Source organism: Triturus cristatus, chromosome 4_2, assembly GCF_964204655.1.
Source record: "Triturus cristatus chromosome 4_2, aTriCri1.1, whole genome shotgun sequence".
NCBI lineage: Eukaryota > Metazoa > Chordata > Amphibia > Caudata > Salamandridae > Triturus > Triturus cristatus.
In genome coordinates this window covers 974,912,369-974,938,984 of record NC_140586.1, presented here as the reverse complement: position 1 = coordinate 974,938,984, position 26,616 = coordinate 974,912,369, and positions in this window count along the sequence as shown.

The following is a 26,616-nucleotide window of genomic DNA, read 5'->3' as shown; positions in this document are numbered from 1 at the left end:
CTGCGGCCCTGCCCCCTCCCTCCCATTGGCTCCCACTACCCGTCTCCCAGCTGCTCCTCCCTCCCTCCCTCCACCCCTTCTTAATGCAGGCCACTGCGCGGCCAGAGGCGCACCAGAGGCAAGCCCGTCTGCGCCCGTCCGTGCCTAGACCGTGCCCAGCGCCAGAACACCTGGCCCCCGTCAGGCCCACCACGCATGACGGACCTTCGACGCCACCACCCTCCTCACACTCAACACCGGCCGCTCGACTGCCTGCTACCAAGACACCCCGAAGCGTACTCACGGACCATTCTCCTGCCGAAACTGCTGCTACACCAAGACCCGAACCACCGTCCCCCACACTAGCCCAGGAAACAAAAACGACCTCAAGTGCATCCTACTCAACACCCACTCCGTACACAAGCACGCCATCAAACTCTGGGACCTCCTCGACTCAACAGCCCCGGATGTCACGTTCCTGACGGAAACCTGGATGAACGCCTTCTCGGCCCATGACATCACCATTGCCATCCCGGACGGCTACAAAATCATCCGGAGGGACCGTACCAACAAGCCCAGAGGAGGAATCGCCATCGTCCACAGGAACACCCTCAGAGTCACGTCCAGCACCAAAGAAACTCTCAGCACCGCCGAGCACCTACACTTCCAGATCCACACCGACCCCAAGACCACCCTCAGAGGAACACTAATCTACAAACCACCGGGACCACATCCACAATTCAACGAATCCATCGCCGACTTCGTCAGCACGCACGCCCTCGCCACCACAGACTACATCCTCCAGGGGGCCCTGAACTTCCACCTGGAGAACAACAACGACAACAACACCACCACCCTGCTCGACAACCTCTCCAACTTCAGACTGAGCAACTAGTGAACACCCCGACTCACCACGCAGGCCACACTCTGGACCCCATCTTCTCCGCCAGCACCAACGTCACGGTCAGCCACACCACCAAGAAACTCACCGCACACATCCAACCGCCGCAGATCCCCCGAAGATGCTGGAGCAAAGTCACCACTGACCAGCTGACCAGCTGACCGCCGCCCTCGCCCAGGGCCCCCCGGCCAACGCCTCGGACACCAACACCGCCACCCGAAACCTCACACAGTGGATCAGCAACTGCGACGACACCCTCACCCCTATCAAGAACCCTTCAAATAAGCACAACAGCAGGAGAACCACCTGGTTCACCACAGACCTCAAGAGCTCCAAAAAATCCTGCCGAACCCTAGAGAAAGGCTGGCGCCAAGAAAAGACTGCGGAAAACCTCGAGGCCATTAAGACCGCCACACGCAAACACCACCAGCTCATCCGCATCGCCAAGAGAACGGCCTTCAGAGAGCGCATAGACAACAACGCACACAACAGCAAGGAGCTCTTCAGCATCGTGAAGAAACTCTCCAACCCAAGCTCCAACTCCAACGACATCCCCCCTCACAGGACTTCTGCGACTCCCTCGCGGCCTTCTTCCACCGCAAGATTGCCGACATACACGACAGCTTCGCAAACCAGACGCCTCCACCAGCCACAGAATCAATGCTCCCCACCGCCCTCCTCAGTCGCTGGACCCCCGTCAACACCGAAGACATCACCCAGATCATGAACACCATCCACTCCGGCTCTCCATCCGACCCCTGCCCTCACCACATCTTTAACAAAGCAGACACCATCATCGCACCCCACCTCCGAGACATCATCAACAGCTCCTTCGTATCTGTCACCTTCCCTGAGAGTTGGAAACACGCTGAAATCAACGCCCTCCTTAAGAAGCCGACAGCAGACCCCAAGGACCTCAAGAATTTCCGGCACATATCCCTGCTCACCTTCCCAGCGAAGGTCACCGAGAAAATAGTCAACAAGCAACTGACCAACTTCCTCGAAACCAACGGCTCCCTCGACCCGTCCCAGTCTGTCTTCCACAGCAACCACAGCACCGAGACCACCCTCATCGCCAACACCGACGACATCAGAACCCTGCTCGACAACGGAGAAACCGCAGCCCTCATCCTCCTAGACCTCTCAGCTGCCTTCGACACGGTCTACCACCGCACCCTAAAAACACGTCTCCACAACACAGGGATCCAGGGAAAGACCCTGGACTGGATCTCCTCCTTCCTCACCGACAGAACCCAGAGAGTCCGCGTACCCCCGTTCCACTCAGAGGCCACCAAGGTCATCTGCGGCGTACCCCAAGGCTCATCACTCAGCCCAACACTCTTCAACATCTACATGTGCCCCCTTGCTGACATCGTCCGTGCACACTACATCAACATCATCTCCTATGCCGACGACACCCAGCTGATCCTCTCCCTGACTAGAGACCCAGTCACCGCCAAATCCAACTTCCAAGAAAGAATGAGGGCCGTCGCCGAATGGATGAAGATCAGCCGCCTGAAACTGAACACAGACAAGACGGAGGTCCTCATCCTTGGGCCATCCCCCTCTGCCTGGAACGACTCCTGGTTGCCCGCCGTCCTGGGCACAGCACCAATACCCACCAACCATGCATGCAACCTAGGGTTCATCCTGGACTCATCGCTCACTATGACCAAGCAAGTCAATGCCATCTCCTCCTCCTGCTTCAAAACCCTCCGCATGCTACGAAAGATCTTCAAATGAATCCCCATGGAAACAAGGACAGTCACCCAAGCCCTCGTCACAAGCCGGCTCAACTATGGCAACGCACTCTATGCAGGGACAACGGCCAAGCTACAGAAAAGACTGCAACGCATACAGAATGCCTCCGCACGCCTCATCCTGGCCATCCCCCGCCAAAGCCACATCACCGCCCACCTGAAAGACCTGCACTGGCTCCCCGTCAACAAGAGCATCACGTTCAAACTCCTCACCCATGCACACAAAGCTCTCCACAACGCCGGACCCGAATACCTCAACAAACGCCTCTCGTGCTATGCCCCAACTCCCCAACTCCGCTCAGCCAGCCTCCCCTTGCCACCATACCACACGCGGCAGATCCTTCTCCTACCTCGCCACCAAGACCTGGAAATCCCTCCCCACTCACCTCCGACTGACCCAAGACCTTCTCACCTTCAGGAGACACCTCAAGACCTGGCTGTTCGAGCAGTAGCAGTACCCCCCCACCCTCAGCACCTTGAGACCCTCGTGGGTGAGTAGGGCGCTCTATAAATGTACTGATTGATTGATTGATTGATTGAGTACCAGCTTAGTACCCTGCCATTATGTTCACACTAGCACGGTTTTTCCATCTTAGCGCCAGGACACTCTAGCTGGAGTAGCTGTTTGGGCTATACAAATTCCTTTAATTCATTCATTCATTCAATGAGAAAGTCATGGACTAGAGCCGCATGAATGAAAGGGTCGTGGTGTAGAGTGGTGTAAATGAGTGTCGCGCAGTAGAGTGGCGTGAATGAGTGTTGTTTATTAAAGTGGGGTGAAGGAGATTGTGGTGGAGTAGAGTGGTGTGAATAAAAGTATTGTTGAGTAGAGTGGCGTGAATAAGAGTGTTATGGAGTAGAGTGTCATGAATGAGAGTGTTGTGGAGTAGAGTGTCACGAATGAGAGTGTTGTGGAGTAGAGTGTCGTGAATGAGAGTGTTGTGGAGTAGAGTGTCATGAATGAGATGGTTGTGGATTAGAGTGCCATGAATGAATGTCGTGGAGTAGAGTGAGGTGAATGAGAGTGTTGTGGAGTAGAGTGGCGTGATTGAATGTCGTGGAGTAGAGCGGCGTGAATGAGTGTCATGGAGTAGAGTGACATGAATGAGAGTGTAGTGGAGTAGAGTGGCACGATTGATAGTGTTGTGCATTAGAGTGGTGTGAATGAGTGGCGTGGAGTAGAGATGCGTGAATGAGTGGCGTGGAGTAGAGTGGCGTGAATTAGAGTGGCGTGGAGTAGAGTGGCATGAATGAGAGTGGCATGGAGTAGAGTGGCATGAATGAGTGGCGTGGAGTAGAGTAGCGTGAATGAGAGTGGCGTGGAGTAGAGTGGCGCGATTGAGAGTGGCATGGAGGAGAGTGGCATGATTGAGATTGTCTTGGAGTAGAGCTGCGTGATTGAGAGTGGCGTGGAATAGAGTGGCCTGAATGAAAGTGGCGTGGAGGAGAGAGGCGTGAATGAGAGTGGCGTGAAGTAGAGTGGCATGAATGAGAGTGGTGTGGAATAGAGTGGCGTGAATGAATGTCATGGAGTAAAGTGGTTTGGAGTAGAGTGGCATGATTGAGAGTGATGTGGAGGAGAGTGGGGTGATTGAGTGTCGTGGTGTAGAGCGGCGTGAATAAGAGTGTCGTAGAGGAGAGTGGCATGAATGAGAGCGACATGGAGTAGAGTGGCGTGAATGAGAGTCGCATGGAGTAGAGTGGTGTGAATGAGTGGCATGGAGTAGCGTCGCATGAATGAGAGTGGTGTGGAATAGAGTGGCGTGAATGAATGTCGTGGAGTAGAGTGGTGTGGAGTAGAGTGGCGTGATTGAGTGTCGTGGTGTAGAGCGGCGTGAATGAGAGTATCATAGAGGAGAGTGGCATGAATGAGAGTGGCATGGAGTAGAGTGGCATTAATGAGAGTGGTGTGGAATAGAGTGGCGTGAATGAATGTCGTGGAGTAGGGTACCACGAATGAGAGTGGTGTGGAGTAGAGTGGCGTGATTGAGAGATGTGCGAAGGAGAGTGGTATGAATGAATGAGAGTGTCGTGGAGGAGAGCGGCATGGATGAGAGTTGCGTGGAGTAGAGTGGCATGAATGAGAGTGTCGTGCAGTAGAGTGGCGTGAATGAGAGTGTAGTTGATTAAAGTGGGCTGAATGAGAGTGTGGTGGAGTAGAGTGGTGTGAATGACAGTGTCGTTGAGTAGAGTGGCTTGAATGAGAGTTCTGTGGAGTAGAGTGGGGTAAATGAGTGTCATGGATTAGAGTGGCGTGAATGAGAGTGTAGTGGAGTAGAGTGGCATGAATGGGAGTGGCGTGGAGTAGAGTGGCGTGAATGAGTGGTGTGGAGTAGAGTGGGATGAATGAGAGTGTTGTGGAGTAGAGTGGTGCAATTGAGAGTGGCGTGGAGGAGAGTGGCATAATTGAGAGTGTCTTGGAGTAGAGCCGCGTGAATGAGAGTGTCGTAGAGGAGAGTGGCGTGAATGAGAGTGGCGTGGAGTAGAGTGGCATGAATGAGTGTGGTGTGGAGTAGAGTGGCATGAATGAGAGTGGTGTGGAATAGAGTGGCATGAATGAATGTCGTGGAGTAGAGTGGTGTGGAGTAGAGTGGTGCAATTGAGAGTGGTGTGGAGGAGAGTGGCGTGATTGAGTGATGTGGTGTAAAGCGGCATGAATGAGAGTGTCGTAAAGGAGAGTGGCATGAATGAGAGCGGCATGGAGTAGAGTGGCGTGAATGAGAGTGGCGTGGAGTAGAGTGGCGTAAGTGAGAGTGGTGTGGAATAGAGTGGTGTGAATGAATGTTGTGGAGGAGAGTAGTGCGAATGAGAGTGGTGTGGAGTAGAGTGGCGTGATTGAGAGTTGTGTGGAATAGAGTGGCGTGAATGAATGTGGTGGAGTAAAGTAGCATGAATCAGAGTGGTGTGGAGTATAGTGTCGTAAGTTAGAGTGGTGTAGAATGGAGTGGCGTGAATGAATGTCGTGGAGTAGAGTAGCACGAATGAGAGTGGTGTGGAGTAGAGTGGCATGATTGAGAGTGGTGTGGAGGAGAGTGGTATGAATGAGAGTGGTGTGGAATAGAGTGGCGTGAATGAGAGTGTAGTGGAGTAAAGTGGCGTGAATGAGTGGCGTGGAGTAGAGTGGCGTGAATGAGAGTGTCATGGAGGAGAGTGGTGTGAATGAATGGCGTGGAGTAGAGTGGCATTAATGAGAGTGTCATGGAGTAGAGTGGCGTGAATGAGTGGCGTGGAGTAGAGTGGTGTGAATGAGAGTGGCGTGGAGTAAAGTGGCGTGGAGGAGAGTGGCATGATCGAGAGTGTCTTGGAGTATGTTAGATGGACCGGGAGGGTCGGCCGAGGACAAGGGGAGAGGTCTCCGGGGAGAGCCGTCTCCAGTGATCGTACAGATGAGTAACTTCCCCCCCACAGATACACACCACACAAGGATAGGATTTAACGTTCTTTATAGGCGATTTCTTAAGGTACGATGAAATGGTACAAGGAGGTCTGGACTCAAGGGTCCCCTCAATTCTAGTCTCTTGGTTTGGGAAAGGGGGTAGCGGGACAGTCTGGTTACCAATCTGGTAGCTGAGATGGTATGGTGGATAGCTCACAATCCTCGAGCTCGGTGTTCTAGCTTGGACGGGCCGCGGCAGCGCCAGCAGGTCCCGGTGAAGGTGGTCGTTACACGGTCCGCGGCAGCGCCAGCAGGTCCCGATGAAGGTGGTCGTTACACGGTCCGCGGCAGCGCCAGCAGGTCCCGACGAAGGTGGTCGTTACAACGGTCCGAGGCAGCGCCAGAAGGTCCCGACGAGGATGGATGATGCAGAAGGCCGCGGTAGTGCCAGCAGGCAGGACGATGATTCACAAGGCAGGGCTACGGCAGCGCCAGTAGTCCGTCAAGGCTGAGTTCTTCTCGGTGTCTCTCGACTCCAGGATACAACTGCCTTCCTGCTCTGGAGCTGCCCTAGTTATAGGTCTGGCGCCCTTTGATGTCCGGACCCTCGCACTTGGAGGTCGGGGGGTCCGGGATGAGGGAGTCCAGACACCCAGCAGGGGGTGGAGCCAGCGCCCGGGGGAGCTGGAGGGCGATCGGCACCTGGCGGGGGAGAGCCATCGACACTTCTTTCTCCCATTGACCTGCCAAGTGGTCCGTTCACCTCCTGGGTGGATGGTGGTGCCGGGCTGTCGGGGCCGGGCCAGGCCCAGGGTTAGGGTCGAGCTGAGGCCACGCGGCCTTGTGGCGCAGTGTCCAAGATGGCGGCTGATCCGGCCGGGGGAGCCGGTAGTGGTTCGGCCCCATGATACACGGATGTCCGGGGGCAGGAGTTCCGTCGGGAGACGGGGTGCGGGTTGCTCTTGTGGGTAACACCTAGGAGTCCGGGGCTTGGGCCGTGTCATGCGGGGAGGGAGCGAGCCCTTCATGTGGCCTGTCCAACATGCGTCCCCCCCAGCTGAAGGCGGGGAGAGTCACCCATCCTCTTGGGGACTCTCCTCGTCGAGGCGGAAAACGCGTGACAGGCCATCTGCGTTGGCGTGGTCTTGGCCCGGTCGATGTTCCACAGTGAAGTCCATCCCCTGCAGGGAGATGGACCAGCGCAATAGTTTTGGGTTTTCCCCCCGCATCTGCATTAGCCACTGCAGGGGTCGATGATCGGTTTGCACCCGGAAGTGGGTACCGAAGAGATAGGGCCGGAGCTTTTTGAGGGCCCACACCACTGCGAAGGCCTCCCTCTCGATTGTGCTCCAGCGCTGTTCTCGGGCCAGGAGGCGTCTGCTGATGAAGGCCACTGGCTGGTCAAGACCCTCGGGGTTCAGCTGGGAGAGAACCGCCCCGATGCCGTGGTCGGAGGCGTCCGTTTGCACAATGAATTCCCGACTGTAATCGGGGGCCTGGAGCACAGGGGCGGTGCACAGGGCGGCTTTCAGCTTCTCGAAGGCCGTTTGACAGTCGGGGGTCCAGTTAATCTTCTTCGGTTGGTTTTTGGACGTGAGACCCGTGAGGGGCCCCACAATGCTGCCATAGTCCCTCACGAACCGCCGGTAGTAGCCGGTGAGTCCCAAGAAGGCTCGGACCTCGGTCTGCGTGACTGGGGGTTGCCAGGACTGGATGGCAGCGATTTTGAGTTGCAGAGGGGCCACCAGACCGCTTCCCACCTGGTGTCCGAGGTAGGTCACGGACCCCTGACCAATTTGGCACTTGCCGGCCTTGATTGTGAGGCCGGCCCGCTGGAGGGCTTGCAGGACCTCTCGGAGCTGGTGGAGGTGGTCGGACCAGTGGTGGCTGTACACAGCGATATCGTCCAGGTAGGCGGCGCTGAACTCTTCGAGCCCCGCCAAGACCTGGTTCACTAGTCACTGAAAAGTAGCTGGGGCATTCTTCATGCCGAAGGGCATGACCTTGAAGTGGTAGTGGCCATCGGGGGTAGAAAAGGCGGACCGTTCTTGGGCTTGGGGTGTGAGACCGATCTGCCAGTAGCCCGCTGTCAGGTCGAAGATGCTGAGGTAGCGGGCAGCCCCCATGCGGTCGATCAATTCATCCGCTCGGGGGATGGGATGAGCGTCGGTCCTGGTGACAGCATTCAAGCCCCGATAGTCGACGCAGAATCGGAGTTCAGGAGTGGTGCCGGGGGCAGCGGCTTTAGGGACCAGCACGACCGGGCTGGGCCAGGGGCTGTCCGAGGGCTCGATGACCCCAAGCGTGAGCATCTTGGACACTTCCTCTTGGATGCAGGCCCGCACCCGATCTGGTACGCGGTATGCCCGGTGTCTGATAGGGGGACTGTCCCCCGTGTCCACGTCGTGCAAGCACCAGGGGGTGACCCCTGGGGTGAGGGAAAACAGAGTAGCAAACTGCAGCAGGAGGTCCCGGCAGCCTTGGCGTTGCTCTGGGGTGAGGGCATCGGAGAGCCGGACCCCGTCCACGGAACCGTCTTTCTCCCGAGTCTTCAGGAGATCAGGGAGAGGCTCGGAGTCTTCTTCCGCCCCACTGTCTGTAGCCATCAGGAGGCTGAGTTCCGAGCGCACAAAGTGGGGTTTGAGTCTGTTGGTGTGGAGGACCCGGAGGGGGTTCCGGGGAGACTCCATATCGATGAGATAGGTGACGGGGCTCTTGCGTTCGACCACTTTGAAGGGCCCCGTCCACTTGTCCTGCAAGGCACATGGTTCGGTGGGGGACATCACCCACACTTGTTGACCAGGTTCGAATTCGACGGAGGAGGCATTTTGATCGTACCATTTTTTCATGTCCTCCTGACTGGCCTCAAGATTCTCTTTTGCCATTTCCCTGAACCGCCGGGTCTGATTGCGTAGTGCCAGGAGGTACTTGAAGACGTCTGGAGTGGTCTTTAGGGGGGCCATCTCCCAACCTTCTTTGACTAGGCTGAGGGGCCCTCGCACAGGGTGCCCGTACAACAGTTCGAAGGGGCTAAAACCGAGGGACTTCTGGGGAACTTCTCGATAGGCGAAGAGGAGGCATGGAAGTAGTACATCCCACTGGCGACGGAGGGGCTCTTCCAATCCCCCAATCATTCTCTTGAGCGTGCGGTTGAATCGCTCAACTAGTCCGTTTCCTTGAGGATGATAGGGGGTCGTGAATCGGTAGGTGACCCCGCACTGTTGCCAGAGGGACTTCATATATTTCGAGATAAAGTTTGTGCCTCGGTCGCTGACGACTTCTCGGGGGAAGCCCACCCGGGAGAAGATCCCCATTAAGGCCCGGCCGACCACCGGAGCTGTTACAGTTCGCAGGGGCACAGCCTCGGGGTAGCGAGTGGCGTGGTCCACCAGTACCAGGATGAACCGATGTCCTTGTGCTGTGCGGGGGTCCAGGGGCCCCACAATGTCTATTCCCACCCTCTCGAATGGGGTGGTGACAACTGGGAAGGGTTGCAGAGGTGCTTTGAGCTTGCGGCCGCTCTTCCCGCTGGCCTGGCACGTGGGGCAGGACCGGCAGTGGTTGAGGACGTCGTTTCGCATCCTCGGCCAGAAAAAGTGGGTCACCAGGCGACTGTAGGTTTTGTCCTGGCCCAGGTGTCCCGCCAGAGGGACATCGTGGGCCAAATTTAGCAGGAAGTCTCTGAAATGGAGGGGCACCACCAGCACTCGACTGGCCCCTAACTCCGCGATTCTCTGCTCACTGTATAACAGGTCGTTATCCCAATAGACCCAATGGGCTCCGGTGGAGTCCCCCGCGCTCTGGGCGATGGCTTGCTGGCGGAGTCCCTCGAGGGAGGGACAGGTCTTCTGCTCCTGGCGGAACTGTTCCTGGGTGGGCCCCCCTTCTTGACGCCACTGAGCCAGGCCGGAAAGGTCCTGGGGCTGGGCGACCCCTTCGGGGGTTTGCTCTGGGGGTCGGTATGGTCGGTGTCCTCTACTGGAGCGATCGGGGGAGGAGGTGCAGGCCATTCTGGTTCTTCTGGTCGGGGGATGGCACGGGCAGCCATGGACCGGGTGGTTACGCACGCCCAGTCCGGGAGGCCCAGCATCCCCAGGTGCTCTCTTCTTTCGACGGCGGCCCACGGGGAACTCTCAAGATCATTCCCCAGGAGACAGTCCACGGGGGCATCATCCCGGACCGTCACCTTCAACATGCCGGAGACCCCTCCCCATTCAAAGGGGACGCAGGCCATCCGACATAGACTCTCGGAATTGTCGGCTGAGCGGACAGGGCAGAGAATGTTCGGCAGGATCTGCTCTGGTTTTACCAGGTGACAGCGGACGGCCGTCACACTGGCCCCTGTGTCACGTAGGGCTTCGGCCCGGCGCCCATTAATGTTTACCCACTGGCTATATTTTCTGGTGTTGGCGGGTAGGGGGGCCCGCGGGACCATGTCTTTTCCCCCTAGGCACGCTAGAACCATGGCGGCCGGTTCCCACTCTTGTTGTGCCTGCTCGTATTCTTCTTGTTCTTCGGAGATTTGTTCTCCCCCCAGGGCGGCGGCAGCTACCTGGCGGGGCTTTGGAGTTTGGTTCTGTGGACAGTTCGGGTCATTGGCGTAGTGGCCGATTCGCTGGCATCGGTGACACGTGACATTGGCTCGGAACCCCGGGCGCATCGGGGGGTTGCCCCGGCTGGCCGGGGGCGGGGTGCTGGCAGTGGGAGCGGCCGGGACGGTGTCTCTCCCTCGCCCCTGGCCTCCTCCTCCTCTTCGGGGACGGTGCTGACCTTGGTTTTTCCGGTTCTGCTCGTGTGGCCCTCTCCGGCCCACTCGGGTGCTTTCCCACCGGTCAGCTTCGGCGGCGAGTTGCCGTGGGTCAGTCAATTTACTGTCGAGGAGGTGCTGCCTGAGCTCGACGAAGCAGTTGTTAGACAGGTGCTCCCACACCATGAGATTAAAAAGTTGCTCGTAGGTCGTTACGTGGCTTCCCTTGATCCAACCCTCGAAGGCTCGGCTGAAATAGTTGACATATTCCACCCACGTTGTACCCGGGATCCGGGTGCAGTCCCGAAACCTCTGGCGGTACATTTCGGGTGTGAGCCCATATCGGGTGAGGAGGGCAGCCTTCATGTGGTCATAGGATGACATCTGATGGTCTGGGAGCTGCAGTAGGGCATCGCGGCCTTCGTTGAAGAACCTCCCCCATAGGCCGGCTCCCCAGTCGCTTCGATCGATCCGGTGGGAGGTCATGGCGATCTCGTAGGCCTTGAACCACTGTTGTATGTCGTCCTCTCGGACATACTCTCGGACAACATCCTTGGGGATGTGGACTTTCTTTTCTGTCGCTCCCGGGGTGCGCGGTCGCTCGGGCACCTCCGGTTCTTTGTTCTGCTTCCGTAGTTCTATTTCTGCCAGTTTGCGCTCGTGTTCGAATGTTAGTCTTTTTTCTTCGAGCTCTCTCTGCCTCTGTTTTTCCTCCCGTTCTTCTCGGAGCCGCAGATGTTCTAGGTTCAGTTTTTGCTCGGCTAATTTTAGTTCACCGTCCATTTTGAGTCGTGCCATTTCTAACTCATGTAATCTGTTTTTTTCTCTTTCTTGGATCTCTTCCTGCGAGAGGCCCGTTCCTCGCTCCTCGGGAGCCGTGGCGTTCCTCTCCGATGCTGCACTGTTTTGGTCTGGGGATCCGGCGACCCCGGTTTCTGCCCATGACTCAATGGCGTGCTTAAAATCGTCTTTGGTACTCAGGCCGGTGGTAGCAATGCCTAGTTCCATGCAGAATTGTTTCAGTTCACGATGGCTATACTCTTCCAATTTATCCATCTGGAATTTCTCGGTGGATCCGCTCTCTTTGGTTGACATCGTTGTTTTGTCGTGGGGTGAGCTACTCTCTGTACGATTACGCGTTGATTCGGATCGCGCCGCTGGCCACCAATGTTAGACGGACCGGGAGGGTCGGCCGAGGACAAGGGGAGAGGTCTCTGGGGAGAGCCGTCTCCAGTGATCGTACAGATGAGTAACTTCCCCCCACAGATACACACCACACAAGGATAGGATTTAACGTTCTTTATAGGCGATTTCTTAAGGTACGATGAAATGGTACAAGGAGGTCTGGACTCAGGGGTCCCCTTGATTCTAGTCTCTTGGTTTGGGAAAGGGGGTAGCGGGACAGTCTGGTTACCAATCTGGTAGCTGAGATGGTATGGTGGATAGCTCACAATCCTCGAGCTCGGTGTTCTAGCTTGGACGGGCCGTGGCAGCGCCAGCAGGTCCCGGTGAAGGTGGTCGTTACACGGTCCGCGGCAGCGCCAGCAGGTCCCGATGAAGGTGGTCGTTACACGGTCCGCGGCAGCGCCAGCAGGTCCCGACGAAGGTGGTCGTTACAACGGTCCGCGGCAGCGCCAGCAGGTCCCGACGAGGATGGATGATGCAGAAGGCCGCGGCAGCGCCAGCAGGCAGGACGATGATTCACAAGGCAGGGCTACGGCAGCGCCAGTAGTCCGTCAAGGCTGAGTTCTTCTCGGTGTCTCTCGACTCCAGGATACAACTGCCTTCCTGCTCTGGAGCTGCCCTAGTTATAGGTCTGGCGCCCTTTGATGTCCGGACCCTCGCACTTGGAGGTCGGGGGGTCCGGGATGAGGGAGTCCAGACACCCAGCAGGGGGTGGAGCCAGCGCCCGGGGGAGCTGGAGGGCGATCGGCACCTGGCGGGGGAGAGCCATCGACACTTCTTTCTCCCATTGACCTGCCAAGTGGTCCGTTCACCTCCTGGGTGGATGGTGGTGCCGGGCTGTCGGGGCCGGGCCAGGCCCAGGGTTAGGGTCGAGCTGAGGCCACGCGGCCTCGTGGCGCAGTGTCCAAGATGGCGGCTGATCCGGCCGGGGGAGCCGGTAGTGGTTCGGCCCCATGATACACGGATGTCCGGGGGCAGGAGTTCCGTCGGGAGACGGGGTGAGGGTTGCTCTTGTGGGTAACACCTAGGAGTCCGGGGCTTGGGCCGTGTCATGCGGGGAGGGAGCGAGCCCTTCATGTGGCCTGTCCAACAGAGTAGAGTCGCGTGAATGAGAGTGTCATGGAGGAGAGTGGTGTGAATGAGTGGCGTGGAGTAGAGTAGCGTGAATGAGAGTGTCATGGAGTAGAGTGGCGTAAATGAGTGGCGTAGAGTAGAGTGGTGTGAATGAGAGTGGCATGGAGTAAAGTGGCGTGGAGGAGAGTGGCATGATTGAGAGTGTCTTGGAGTAAAGTCGCGTGAATGAGAGTGTCGTGGAGGAGAGTGGCGTGAATGAGAGTGGCATGGAGTAGAGTGGCATGAATGAGAGTGGTGTGGAATAGAGTGGAGTGAATGAATGTCATGGAGTAGAGTGGTGTGGAGTAGAGTTTCGTGATTGAGAGTGGTGTGGAGGAGAGTGGCGTGATTGAGTGTCGTGGTGTAGAGTGGCGTGAATGAGAGTATCGTAGAGGAGAGTGGCATGAATGAGAGCAGCATGGAGTAGAGTGGCATGAATGAGAGTGGCGTGGAGTAGAGTGGCATAAGTGAGAGTGGTGTGGAATAGAGTGGCGTGAATGAATGTCGTGGAGTAGAGTAGCGTGAATGAGAGTGGTGTGGAGTAGAGTGTCATGAATGAGAGTGTTGTGGAGTAGAGTGCCATGAATGAATGTCGTGGAGTAGAGTGGCATGAATGAGAGTGTTGTGGAGTAGAGTGGCGTGATTGAATGTCGTGGAGTAGAGTGGCGTGAATGAGTGTCATGGAGTAGAGTGGCATCAATGAGAGTGTAGTGGAGTAGAGTGGCGCGATTGATAGTGTCGTGCAGTAGAGTGGTGTGAACGAGTGGCGTGGAGTAGAGTGGCATGAATGAGAGTGGCGTGGAGTAGAGATGCGTGAATGAGTGGCGTGGAGTAGAGTGGCGTGAATTAGAGTGGCGTGGAGTAGAGTGGTGTGAATGAGTGGCGTGGAGTAGAGTGGCATGAATGAGAGTGGCATGGAGTAGAGTGGCATGAATGAGTGGCGTGGAGTAGAGTAGCGTGAATGAGAGTGGCGTGGAGTAGAGTGGCTCGATTGAGAGAGGCATGGAGGAGAGTGGCATGATTGAGATTGTCTTGGAGTAGAGCTGCGTGATTGAGAGTGGCGTGGAATAGAGTGGCATGAATGAGAGTGGCGTGGAGGAGAGAGGCGTGAATGAGAGTGGCGTGGAGTAGAGTGGCATGAATGAGAGTGGTGTGGAATAGAGTGGCGTGAATGAATGTCGTGGAATAAAGTGGTTTGGAGTAGAGTGGCATGATTGAGAGTAATGTGGAGGAGAGTAGGGTTATTGAGTGTCGTGGTGTAGAGCGGCGTGAATAAGAGTGTTGTAGAGGAGAGTGGCATGAATGAGAGCGACATGGAGTAGATTGGCGTGAATGAGAGTGGCATGGAGTAGAGTGGTGTGAATGAGTGGCATGGAGTAGAGTGGCATGAATGAGAGTGTCGTGGAGTAGAGTGGCGTGAATGAGTGGCGTGGAGTAGAGTTGCATGAATGAGAGTGTCGTGGAGTAGAGTGGTGTGAATGAGTGGCGTGGAGTAGAGTGGTATGAATGAGAGTGGCGTGGAGTAGAGTGGCGTGAATGAGTGGCGTGGAGTAGAGTGGCGTGAATGAGTGTCATGGAGTAGATTGGTGTGAATGAGTGGCGTGGAGTAGAGTGGCATTAATGAGAGTGGCATGGAGTAGAGTGGCGTGAATGAGGGGCGTGGAGTAGAGTGGTGTGAATGAGAGTGGCATGGAGTAAAGTGGCGTGGAGGAGAGTGGCATGATTGAGAGTGTCTTGGAGTAAAGTCGCGTGAATGAGAGTGTCGTGGAGGAGAGTGGCGTGAATGAGAGTGGCATGGAGTAGAGTGGCATGAATGAGAGTGGTGTGGAATAGAGTGGAGTGAATGAATGTCATGGAGTAGAGTGGTGTGGAGTAGAGTTTCGTGATTGAGAGTGGTGTGGAGGAGAGTGGCGTGATTGAGTGTCGTGGTGTAGAGTGGCGTGAATGAGAGTATCATAGAGGAGAGTGGCATGAATGAGAGCAGCGTGGAGTAGAGTGGCATGAATGAGAGTGGCGTGGAGTAGAGTGGCGTAAGTGAGAGTGGTGTGGAATAGAGTGGCGTGAATGAATGTCGTGGAGTAGAGTAGCGTGAATGAGAGTGGTGTGGAGTAGAGTGTCATGAATGAGAGTGTTGTGGAGTAGAGTGCCATGAATGAATGTCGTGGAGTAGAGTGGCATGAATGAGAGTGTTGTGGAGTAGAGTGGCGTGATTGAATGTCGTGGAGTAGATTGGCGTGAATGAGTGTCATGGAGTAGAGTGGCATCAATGAGAGTGTAGTGGAGTAGAGTGGCGCGATTGATAGTGTCGTGCAGTAGAGTGGTGTGAACGAGTGGCGTGGAGTAGAGTGGCATGAATGAGAGTGGCGTGGAGTAGAGATGCGTGAATGAGTGGCGTGGAGTAGAGTGGCGTGAATTAGAGTGGCGTGGAGTAGAGTGGTGTGAATGAGTGGCATGGAGTAGAGTGGCATGAATGAGAGTGGCATGGAGTAGAGTGGCATGAATGAGTGGCGTGGAGTAGAGTAGCGTGAATGAGAGTGGCGTGGAGTAGAGTGGCTCGATTGAGAGAGGCATGGAGGAGAGTGGCATGATTGAGATTGTCTTGGAGTAGAGCTGCGTGATTGAGAGTGGCGTGGAATAGAGTGGCATGAATGAGAGTGGCGTGGAGGAGAGAGGCGTGAATGAGAGTGGCGTGGAGTAGAGTGGCATGAATGAGAGTGTTGTGGAATAGAGTGGCGTGAATGAATGTCGTGGAGTAGAGTGGTGTGGAGTAGAATGGCGTGATTGAGTGTCGTAGTGTAGAGCGGCGTGAATGAGAGTATCATAGAGGAGAGTGGCATGAATGAGAGTGGCATGGAGTAGAGTGGCGTTAATGAGAGTGGCATAAGTGAGAGTGGTGTGGAATAGAGTGGCGTGAATGAATGTCGTGGAGTAGGGTAGCACGAATGAGAGTGGTGTGGAGTAGTGTGGCGTGATTGAGAGATGTGCGAAGGAGAGTGGTATGAATGAGAGTGTCGTGGAGGAGAGTAACATGAATGAGTGGCGTGGAGAAGAGTAGCGTGAATGAGAGTGGCGTGGAGTAGAGTGGCGCGATTGAGAGTGGCATGGAGGAGAGTGGCATGATTGAGATTGTCTTAGAGTAGAGCTGCGTGATTGAGAGTGGCGTGGAATAGAGTGGCATGAATGAGAGTGGCGTGGAGGAGAGAGGCGTGAAAGAGAGTGCCGTGGAGTAGAGTGGCATGAATGAGAGTGGTGTGGAATAGAGTGGCGTTGTTGGAGCCGGCCTCGTGGCGTGGTCCTGTTCCCCCTCGCTCAGCTGCACGAGGTCCCATGCACCTCGGGGCTCCTCCATCTTGGATTACACGTCACTCCACGTGACCACCTCCGTGACCCTGCTCTACCCGGCCTCGGTCCCAGCGAGGCGCCCACCCCTGGCCCGGGGGATACCACGTGAGCCCTTCCCACTCCCGGCGGAGGGCAGTATCGATGGGACCCCCAACCGTCCTTCCACACCTAGGTGCGACCGCCCCACAGCTCTCTGGGGCCTGGTGCCTCTCCTGCTGGGCGTCTGGCCGCGCCCTACCCGGCCTCTCCGCCCTCCTGGGCGCAAGGGTCCGGACATCAAAGGGCTCAAGACCTATATCTGGGGCGACCCGACAACAAGATGACAGTTGTATCCTGGAGTCAAGAGCCCTGCTGATCGGATCGCGGCTGACCCTACGGAGGAAGACTCTCCCTGGAACTACTTGCTGAGCCCTGCTGACGACGTCGCGGCTCCATCGTGCTTACAAGACCTTCACAAACCATTTGGGGCCCTGCTGACGCCGTCGCGGCCCGACCTTGTTGCAACAGACCATCAGAGCCCAGCTGACCTCATCGCGGCTCGACCGAAGCGGACCTACCACCGGATCCCTGCTGACTGTGTCGCGGCTCGACCCAAACGGAACTACCACCCGAGCCCTGCTGACGCCGTCGCGGCTCTCCACGTCCGAGCCGCTCTGAGACAGCATCCAAGGTCTGGTGCAGAGCCCTCCCGTACCTGGTTGGTACTAAGACTGTCCCGCTCTCCTATTCCTTCCAAGACATTGAGACTCTTACTGGGTCTCTCGATCCCACTGTACATATTGAACGTGCTCCTTTGTTTTATATAAAGAACCAAGATAAGCAACTGTTACGGAGTCCTGTGTGGTGGTGTTACAGGGCCTAGTACGATTATAGGAGAAGGACCTCTCCTAAGAGGCTTCTCAGCGACGCTCGGCTATAGCTTGGTGGTAGGAAGGTGCCCGGAGTGGTCCCTCCGACTCCCGGTGAACCTCCCTCCAACATTTGGTGGCCAGCGACTGGATCCGAGCCAGACGCAATCGTACAAGCAAGTAACGCACCCACTACCTAACCAGACGGAAAAAGAAAAAGGGAACCATGGACGGACAAGAAGCAACCGTGGCCGCAACCTTCCAGCTGGAAAAACTGGAAGAATATACCCACAAAGAACTAAAACAATTCTGCAAAGACAAAGGGATCCCAACCACAGGATTGGGCACCAAGGAAGAAATGCAGAAAGCCCTGAAAGCCTGGGCCGAAGCCGAGGCCACTCCACCCCGCACCGAAGGGACCTCGGCCCGGGACGAAAACCTGCCGACCACAACCCCGACAGATTGGGGGCAAGGCATCCCCGAAGCCCGCCTATCCCACGAAGACATACGAGAACGGGAGAGGGTCCGGGCACACGAAATGGACCTCGCACGACTCCGGCTGGACGGCGAGCTCCAGCTAGCGGAGAAGAAAATAGCCCTGGAGCAACTACGGCTGCAAGAGGAAATTGAGGAGAAGAAACGGCATCGGGAGTTCGAAGAGAGACGGCTAACCCTCGAGCACGAGAGGAGCCTCAAAGAACTCGAACTGAAATCCAAAACGGGGGAGACCAGCACCCCCGGGGCCTGGGACGCCCTGCCACCGACCGAGCCAAAGGTTCATATCCCCAAGGATGTCGTCAAAGAGTACTACAAGAACGACGACATCCAGCAGTGGTTCCGAGCCTACGAGGTAGCCATGACCTCCCATCGGGTACCCCGGAAGGATTGGGGTGCCGGCCTATGGGGGAGGTTCCTCAGCGAGGGGCGGGATACCCTGCTGCAACTCCCCGACGCAGTGATGACCTCCTACGATCACATGAAGGAAGCCCTACTCACCCGCTACGGACTATCAGCCGAGATGTACCGGCAGCGCTTCCGGGACTGCAAGAAGCTCCCCGGTACCACCTGGGTCGAGTACGTGGACTTCTTCAGCCGGGCTTTTGAAGGGTGGATAAAAGGGAGCAAGGTCACCTCGTACAATGAACTGTTCGACCTCATTGTCTGGGAGCACCTCGCCAACAACTGCTTTGTAGAACTAAGGCAACACCTCCTGGACAGTAAGTTGACCGAGCCCCAGAAGCTCGCCGCCGAAGCAGACCGATGGGTCAACACAAGGGTCCCCCGGAACCCCGTGGGGGACTACCAACGGAGTACCACGGGACCCCCTCGCCAGTGGGGCGGAGGAGGGGGGTCCCACCGCAACTGAGACTTCCCGGCCGGACCGCCCAGAAGCCTGCCACGAGGCCAAACCGCCAACCACACGTCCCCGACCCTGGGCCGAAGGGGGACCCCCATCGCCCGACCAGGGCCCCGACCACCAGTGACCTGCTTCGGCTGCCAACAGACCGGCCACTATGCTAGCAACCTGGCCTGCCCCGTGAACCGACGAAACGGGGCCACTGGGCCCCCTCCCCGACAAATAGCCGCCGCTGCCCTGGGGGAAGGAGAAGAAGAGGAGGAAAACCGCGAGGACGGGTCCCCCGAGTGGGAACCAGCTGCCATGTCGCTCGTCTGCTCGGGCTCCCGAGAAATGGTGCCCCGAGCGGCCATCCCGAGCAACACCCAGAAGTACCAGCAGTGGGTCACCATCAACGGACGACGGGCCGAAGCCCTCCGGGACACTGGGGCTAGCGTGACCGCTGTCCGCTGTCACCTAGTGACCCCCGAACAAATCCTGCCACATGTCCTATGCCCGGTCCGGACCGCGGACAACACCGAAAGTATGTGCCGGATGGCCAGGATCCCCTTCGAGTGGGGAGGAGTGTCCGGCACCCTAAAAGTGACTGTCCGCGACGACGCCCTCGTGGACTGCCTCCTGGGGAATGACCTAGAGAGCTCCCCCTGGGCCCAGGTGGAGCGCCGAGAGCATCTGGGGATGCTAGGGCTGCCTGAGTGGGCCTGCGCCACCACCCGGTCCATGACCGCCCAACCCACCGCTGCCGCGGCCACCGACCAGCCTACGGGCCCCGAACTATCACCCTCCTCCGGCACGGAGGAACCCGACGATGAGGCCGGGCCGTCCGAACTGTCTCCCGACGAGGCCGCCTCCCTCAGCGAGATCCCCGAGCTGGCTCTGTGGCGCCACGATGGGGGCCCCACCCGCGAACAGTTCCAGCAGGAACAGAAGGCCTGCCCATCCCTCGAGGGGGCCCGACAGCAAGTGGCCGCCCAGGCCTCGGGGGACCCCACGGGAACCCACTGGATCTATTGGGACAATGACCTACTATACAGCGAGCAGAAAGTCGCCGAGCTGGGAGCCGGCCGGGTGTTGGTGGTTCCCCTCCGGTTCCAGGAGTTCCTCCTGAACCTGGCGCATGACGTGCCCCTCGCCTGACACCTCGGGCGGGACAAGACTTACAGCCATCTAGTGACCCATTTCTATTGGCTCCGAATGCGGAGAGACGTGGACCACCACTGCCGGTCCTGCCAGACCTGCCAGGCTAGCGGGAAAACTGGGGGTCGAGTTAAAGCCCCCCTCCAACCATTTCCAGCCGTCCACACCCCGTTCGAACGAGTGGGGATCGACATCGTGGGGCCCCTCGACCCCCGAACAGCCCTAGGACACCGCTTCATCCTGGTACTGGTCGACCACGCCACCCGATACCCAGAGGCCATCCCACTCCGCACGGTGACAGCTCCAGTGGTGGGCCGGGCCCTGATGGGCATCTTCTCCAGGGTGGGGTTCCCCCTAAAAGTGGTGAGCGACAGGGGTACAAACTTTATTTCAAAGTACATGAAATCCCTCTGGCAACAATGTGGGGTCACCTACAGATTCACTACCCCTTACCACCCCCAGGGGAACGGACTGGTCAAGCGGTTCAACAGGACCCTAAAAGGGATGATCCAGGGTCTGGAATAGCCCCTGCGGAGGAGGTGGGATGTCCTGCTGCCCTGCCTTCTGTTCGCCTATCGAGAGGTACCGCAAAAATCCCTGGGCTTCAGCCCCTTCGAACTATTGTATGGGCACCCCGTCCGAGGGCCCCTCAGCCTGGTCAAGGAGGGCTGGGAGACGAACGTCCCAGATGCCCCCCCCGACGTCTACCGGTACCTCCTGACCCTGCGGAACCAGACTCGGAAGTTCCGGGCCCTGGCAGAAGCCAACCTCGAAGCCAGCCAAGAAGACATGAAGCGCTGGTATGACGCAAACGCCTCGACCATCGAGTTCGAGCCAGGCCAGCAAGTCTGGGTCATGTCACCCGTGGACCCCTGCGCCCTGCAGGACAAGTGGACCGGGACCTTCGAGGTGGTTGAGAGGAAGAGCCCCGTCACCTACCTAGTCGACATGGAGTCCCCGAGGAACCCCCTCCGGGTCCTACACGCCAACCGGCTCAAGCCCCACTTTGCCCGAACTGAACTAAGCCTGCTGCTGGCTACTGATGATGGGGGCAAAAGCGACTCCGAGCCCCTGCCCGGCCTCCTGGGGTCCTCGAGCCAAGACGGTTCCTTAGAGGGAGTCCACCTCTCCGACACGCTGTCCCCAGAACAGCGCCATGAATGCCGGAGGCTGCTGCAACCCTTCGCTGCCCTCTTCTCTATCACGCCCGGGGTGACCCCCTGGTGCGTACACGACGTGGATACCGGGGACAGCCCCCCTGTGCGACATCGCGCCTACAGAATACCCGACCGAGTCCGGGCCTGCATACAGACCGAGGTCGCCAAGATGCTCGCCCTCGGAGTCATTGAGCCCTCCGACAGCCCGTGGGCCAGCCCAGTGGTCTTGGTGCCGAAGGCCGCCGCCCCCGGTACTTCTCCGGAACTCCGATTTTGTGTAGACTACCGGGGCCTGAACGCAGTCACCAAGACCGACGCCCACCCCCTGCCTCGGGCAGACGAGCTGATCGATCGCTTAGGGGCCGCCCGCTACTTAAGCATCTTTGATCTCACCGCTGGGTACTGGCAGATCAAGCTCACTCCCGGCGCCCAGGAACGATCCGACTTTTCTACCCCCCGATGGGCACTACCACTTTCGGGTGATGCCCTTCGGTATGAAGAACGCCCCAGCGACCTTTCAGAGACTAGTAAACAAGGTCCTGGCCGGGCTAGAAACCTTCAGCGCGGCCTACCTCGACGACATTGCAGTCTTCAGCGACCATTGGGCCGCGCACTTGGGACATCTCGGCAAAGTCCTGGCCGCTCATCCAAAGGGCCGGGCTCACAATTAAGGCCAGCAAATGCCAGATCGGTCAAAGATCTGTGACCTATCTGGGCCACCAGGTGGGGAGTGGCCAGGTAGCGCCCATCCAGTTGAAGGTCGATGCCATCCAGGCGTGGGAGCCCCCCGCAACCCAGACCGCTGTCCGGGCCTTCTTAGGCCTCACAGGCTACTACCGGCGATTCATCAAGGATTATGGCAGCATTGTGGGCCCCCTTACGGAGCTCACTTCCAAGAAACAGCCCAAGGTGGTGCACTGGACGCCCCGCTGCCAGACCGCTTTTGAAGCCCTCAAGGCGGCCATGTGTGCTGCCCCGGTGCTACAGGCCCCTGACTACAGCAAGGAATTTGTGGTGCAGACCGACGCATCCGAGTACGGCGTCGGGGCGGTCCTCTCCCAGATGGACGCCGAGGGCCTCGGCCGACCTGTGGCCTTTATCAGCGGCTGACTGCTGCCACGAGAACAGAGGTGGAGCACCATCGAGCGGGAGGCCTTCGCTGTGGTATGGGCTCTCAAGAAGCTCCGGCCCTACCTTTTCGGCACCCACTTCAGGGTCCAGACTGACCACCGGCCCTTGCGGTGGCTCAAGCAAATGCGGGGCGAGAACCCCAAACTGTTGCGATGGTCCATCTCGTTGCAAGGGATGGACTTCACCGTGGAGCACCGGCCCGGCAACAACCACGCCAATGCTGACGGCCTGTCTCGATTCTTCCGCCTCGGCGAGGAGAACCCCCAAGGAGATGGATGACTCTCCCTGCCTTCAGCTGGGGGGGACGCGTGTTGGAGCCAGCCTCGTGGCGTGGTCCTGTTCCCCCTCGCTCAGCTGCACGAGGTCCCATGCACCTCGGGGCTCTTTCATCTTGGATTACACGTCACTCCACGTGACCACCTCCGTGACCCTGCTCTACCCGGCCTCGGTCTCAGCGAGGCCCGACATCGAGGCGCCCACCCCTGGCCCGGGGGATACCACGTGAGCCCTTCCCACTCCCGGCGTAGGGCAGTATCGATGGGACCCCCAACCGTCCTTCCACACCTAGGTACGACCGCCCCACAGCTCTCTGGGGCCTGGCGCCTCTCCTGCTGGGCGTCTGGCCGCGCCCTACCCGGCCTCTCCGCCCTCCTGGGCGCAAGGGTCCGGACATCAAAGGGCTCAAGACCTATATCTGGGGCGACCCGACAACAAGATGACAGTTGTATCCTGGAGTCAAGAGCCCTGCTGATCGGATCGCGGCTGACCCTACGGAGGAAGACTCTCCCTGGAACTACTTGCTGAGCCCTGCTGACGACGTCGCGGCTCCATCGTGCTTACAAGACCTTCACAAACCATTTGGGGCCCTGCTGACGCCGTCGCGGCCCGACCTTGTTGCAACAGACCATCAGAGCCCAGCTGACCTCGTCGCGGCTCGACCGAAGCGGACCTACCACCGGAGCCCTGCTGACTGTGACGCGGCTCGACCCAAGCGGAACTACCACCCGAGCCCTGCTGACGCCGTCGCGGCTCTCCACGTCCGAGCCGCTCTGAGACAGCATCCAAGGTCTGGTGCAGAGCCCTCCCGTACCTGGTTGGTACTAAGACTGTCCCGCTCCCCTATTCCTTCCAAGACATTGAGACTCTTACTGGGTCTCTCGATCCCACTGTACATATTGAACGTGCTCCTTTGTTTTATATAAAGAACCAAGATAAGCAACTGTTACGGAGTCCTGTGTGGTGGTGTTACTGGGCCTAGTACGATTATAGGAGAAGGACCTCTCCTAAGAGGCTTCTCAGCGACGCTCGGCTATAGCTTGGTGGTAGGAAGGTGCCCGGAGTGGTCCCTCCAACTCCCCGGTGAACCTCCCTCCAACAGGCGTGAATGAATGTCGTGGAGTAACGTGGTTTGGAGTAGAGTGGCATGATTGAGAGTGATGTGGAGGAGAGTGGGGTGATTGAGTGTCGTGGTGTAGAGTGGCGTGAATAAGAGTGTCGTAGAGGAGAGTGGCATGAATGAGAGCGATATTGAGTAGAGTGGCGTGAATGAGAGTGGCATGGAGTAGAGTGGTGTGAATGAGTGGCATGGAGTAGCATGGCGTGAATGAGAGTGTCGTGGAGTAGAGTGGCGTGAATGAGTGGTGTGGAGTAGAGTTGCATGAATGAGAGTGTCGTGGAGTAGAGTGGTGTGAATGAGTGGTGTGGAGTAGAGTGGCATGAATGAGAGTGGCGTGGAGTAGAGTGGCGTGAATGAGTGGCGTGGAGTAGAGTGGCGTGATTTAGTGTCATGGAGGAGAGTGGTGTGAATGAGTGGCGTGGAGTAGAATGGCATTAATGAGAGTGGCATGGAGTAGAGTGGCGTGAATGAGTGGCGTGGAGTAGAGTGGTGTGAATGAGAGTGGCGTGGATTAGAGTGGCATGAATGAGAGTGGTTTGGAATAGAGTGGCGTGAATGAATGTCGTGGAGTAGAGTGGTGTGGAGTAGAGTGGCGTGATTGAGTGTCATGGTGTAGAGCGGCGTGAATGAGAGTATCATAGAGGAGAGTGGCATGAATGAGAGTGGCATGGAGTAGAGTGGCGTTAATGAGAGTGGCGTAAGTGAGAGTGGTGTAGATTAGAGTGGCGTGAATGAGAGTGTAGTGGAGTAGAGTGGCATGAATGAGTGGCGTGGAGTAGAGTGGCATGAATGAGAGTGGCGTGGAGTAGAGTGGCGTGAATGAGTGGTGTGGAGTAGAGTGGCGTGAATGAGAGTGTTGTGGAGTAGAGTGGTGCAATTGAGAGTGGCGTGGAGGAGAGTGGCATAATTGAGAGTGTCTTGGAGTAGAGCCGTGTGAATGAGAGTGTCATAGAGGACAGTGGCGTGAATGAGAGTGGCGTGGAGTAGAGTGGCATGAATGAGAGTGGTGTGGAATAGAGTGGCATGAATGAGAGCGGTGTGGAATAGAGTGGCGTGAATGAATGTCGTGGAGTAGAGTGGTGTGGAGTAGAGTGGTGCACTTGAGAGTGGTGTGGAGGAGAGTGGCGTGATTGAGTGTCGTGGTATAGAGCGGCGTGAATGAGAGTGTCGTAAAGGAGAGTGGCATGGATGAGAGCGGCATGGAGTAGAGTGGCGTGAATGAGAGTGGCGTGGAGTAGAGTGGCGTAAGTGAGAGTGGTGTGGAATAGAGTGGCGTGAATTAATGTTGTGGAGTAGAGTAGCGCGAATGAGAGTGGTGTGGAGTAGAGTGGCGTGATTGAGAGTTGTGTGGAATAGAGTGGCGTGAATGAATGTCGTGGAGTAGAGTAGCGTGAATGAGAGTGGTGTGGAGTAGGGTGGCGTAAGTTAGAGTGGTGTGGAATAGAGTGGCGTGAATGAATGTCGTGGAGTAGAGTAGCGCGAATGAGAGTGGTGTGGAGTAGAGTGGCGTGATTGAGAGTGGTGTGGAGGAGAGTGGTATGAATGAGAGTGGTGTGGAATAGAGTGGCGTGAATGAGAGTGTAGTGGAGTAGAGTGGTGTGAATGAGTGGTGTGGAGTAGAGTGGCGTGAATGAGAGTGTCATGGAGGAGAGTGGTGTGAATGAGTGGCGTGGAGTAGAGTGGCATTAATGAGAGTGTCATGGAGTAGAGTGGCGTGAATGAGTGGCGTGGAGTAGAGTGGTGTGAATGAGAGTGGCGTGGAGTAAAGTGGTGTGGAGGAGAGTGCCATGATTGAGAGTGTCTTGGAGTAGAGTTGCGTGAATGAGAGTGTCGTGGAGGAGAGTGGTGTGAATGAGTGGCGTGGAGTAGAGTGGCGTGAATGAGAGTGTCATGGAGTAGAGTGGCGTGAATGAGTGGCGTGGAGTAGAGTGGTGTGAATGAGAGTGGCATGGAGTAAAGTGGCGTGGAGGAGAGTGGCATGATTGAGAGTGTCTTGGAGTAAAGTCGCGTGAATGAGAGTGTCGTGGAGGAGAGTGGCGTGAATGAGTGTGGCATGGAGTAGAGTGGCATGAATGAGAGTGGTGTGGAATAGAGTGGAGTGAATGAATGTCGTGGAGTAGAGTGGTGTGGAGTAGAGTTTCGTGATTGAGAGTGGTGTGGAGGAGAGTGGCGTGATAGAGTGTCGTGGTGTAGTGTGGCGTGAATGAGAGTATCGTAGAGGAGAGTGGCATGAATGAGAGCGGCATGGAGTAGAGTGGCGTGAATGAGAGTGGCGTGGAGTAGAGTGGCGTAAGTGAGAGTGGTGTGGAATAGAGTGGCGTGAATGAATGTCGTGGAGTAGAGTGGCGTGAATGAGAGTGTTGTGGAGTAGAGTGGGGTGCTTGAATGTCGTGGAGTAGAGTGGCGTGAATGAGTGTCATGGAGTAGAGTGGCATCAATGAGAGTGTAGTGGAGTAGAGTGGCACGATTGATAGTGTCGTGCAGTAGAGTGGTGTGAATAAGTGGCGTGGAGTAGAGTGGCGTGATTGAGAGATGTGCGGAGGAGAGTGGTATGAATGAGAGTGTCATGGAGGAGAGTGGCCTGGATGAGAGTGGCGTGGAGTAGAGTGGCATGAATGAGAGTGTCGTGCAGTAGAGTGGCGTGAATGAGAGTATAGTTGATTAAAGTGGGGTGACTGAGAGTGTGGTGGAGTAGAGTGGTGTGAATGACAGTGTCGTTGAGTAGAGCGGCTTGAATGAGAGTGTTGTGGAGTAGAGTGTCATGATTGAGAGTGTTGTGGAGTAGAGTGTCATGAATGAGAGTGTTGTGGAGTAGAGTGTCATGAATGAGAGTGTTGTGGAGTAGAGTGTCGTGAATGAGAGTGTTGTGGAGTAGAGTGTCATGAATGAGAGTGTTGTGGAGTAGAGTGCCATGAATGAATGTCGTGGAGTAGAGTGGCATGAATGAGAGTGTTGTGGAGTAGAGTGGCTTGATTGAATGTCGTGGAGTAGAGTGGCGTGAATGAGTGTCATGGAGTAGAGTGGCATGAATGAGAGTATAGTGGAGTAGAGTGGGGTGATTGAATGTCGTGGAGTAGAGTGGCGTGAATGAGTGTCATGGAGTAGAGTGGCATCAATGAGAGTGTAGTGGAGTAGAGTGGCGCGATTGATAGTGTCGTGCAGTAGAGTGGTGTGAATGAGTGGCGTG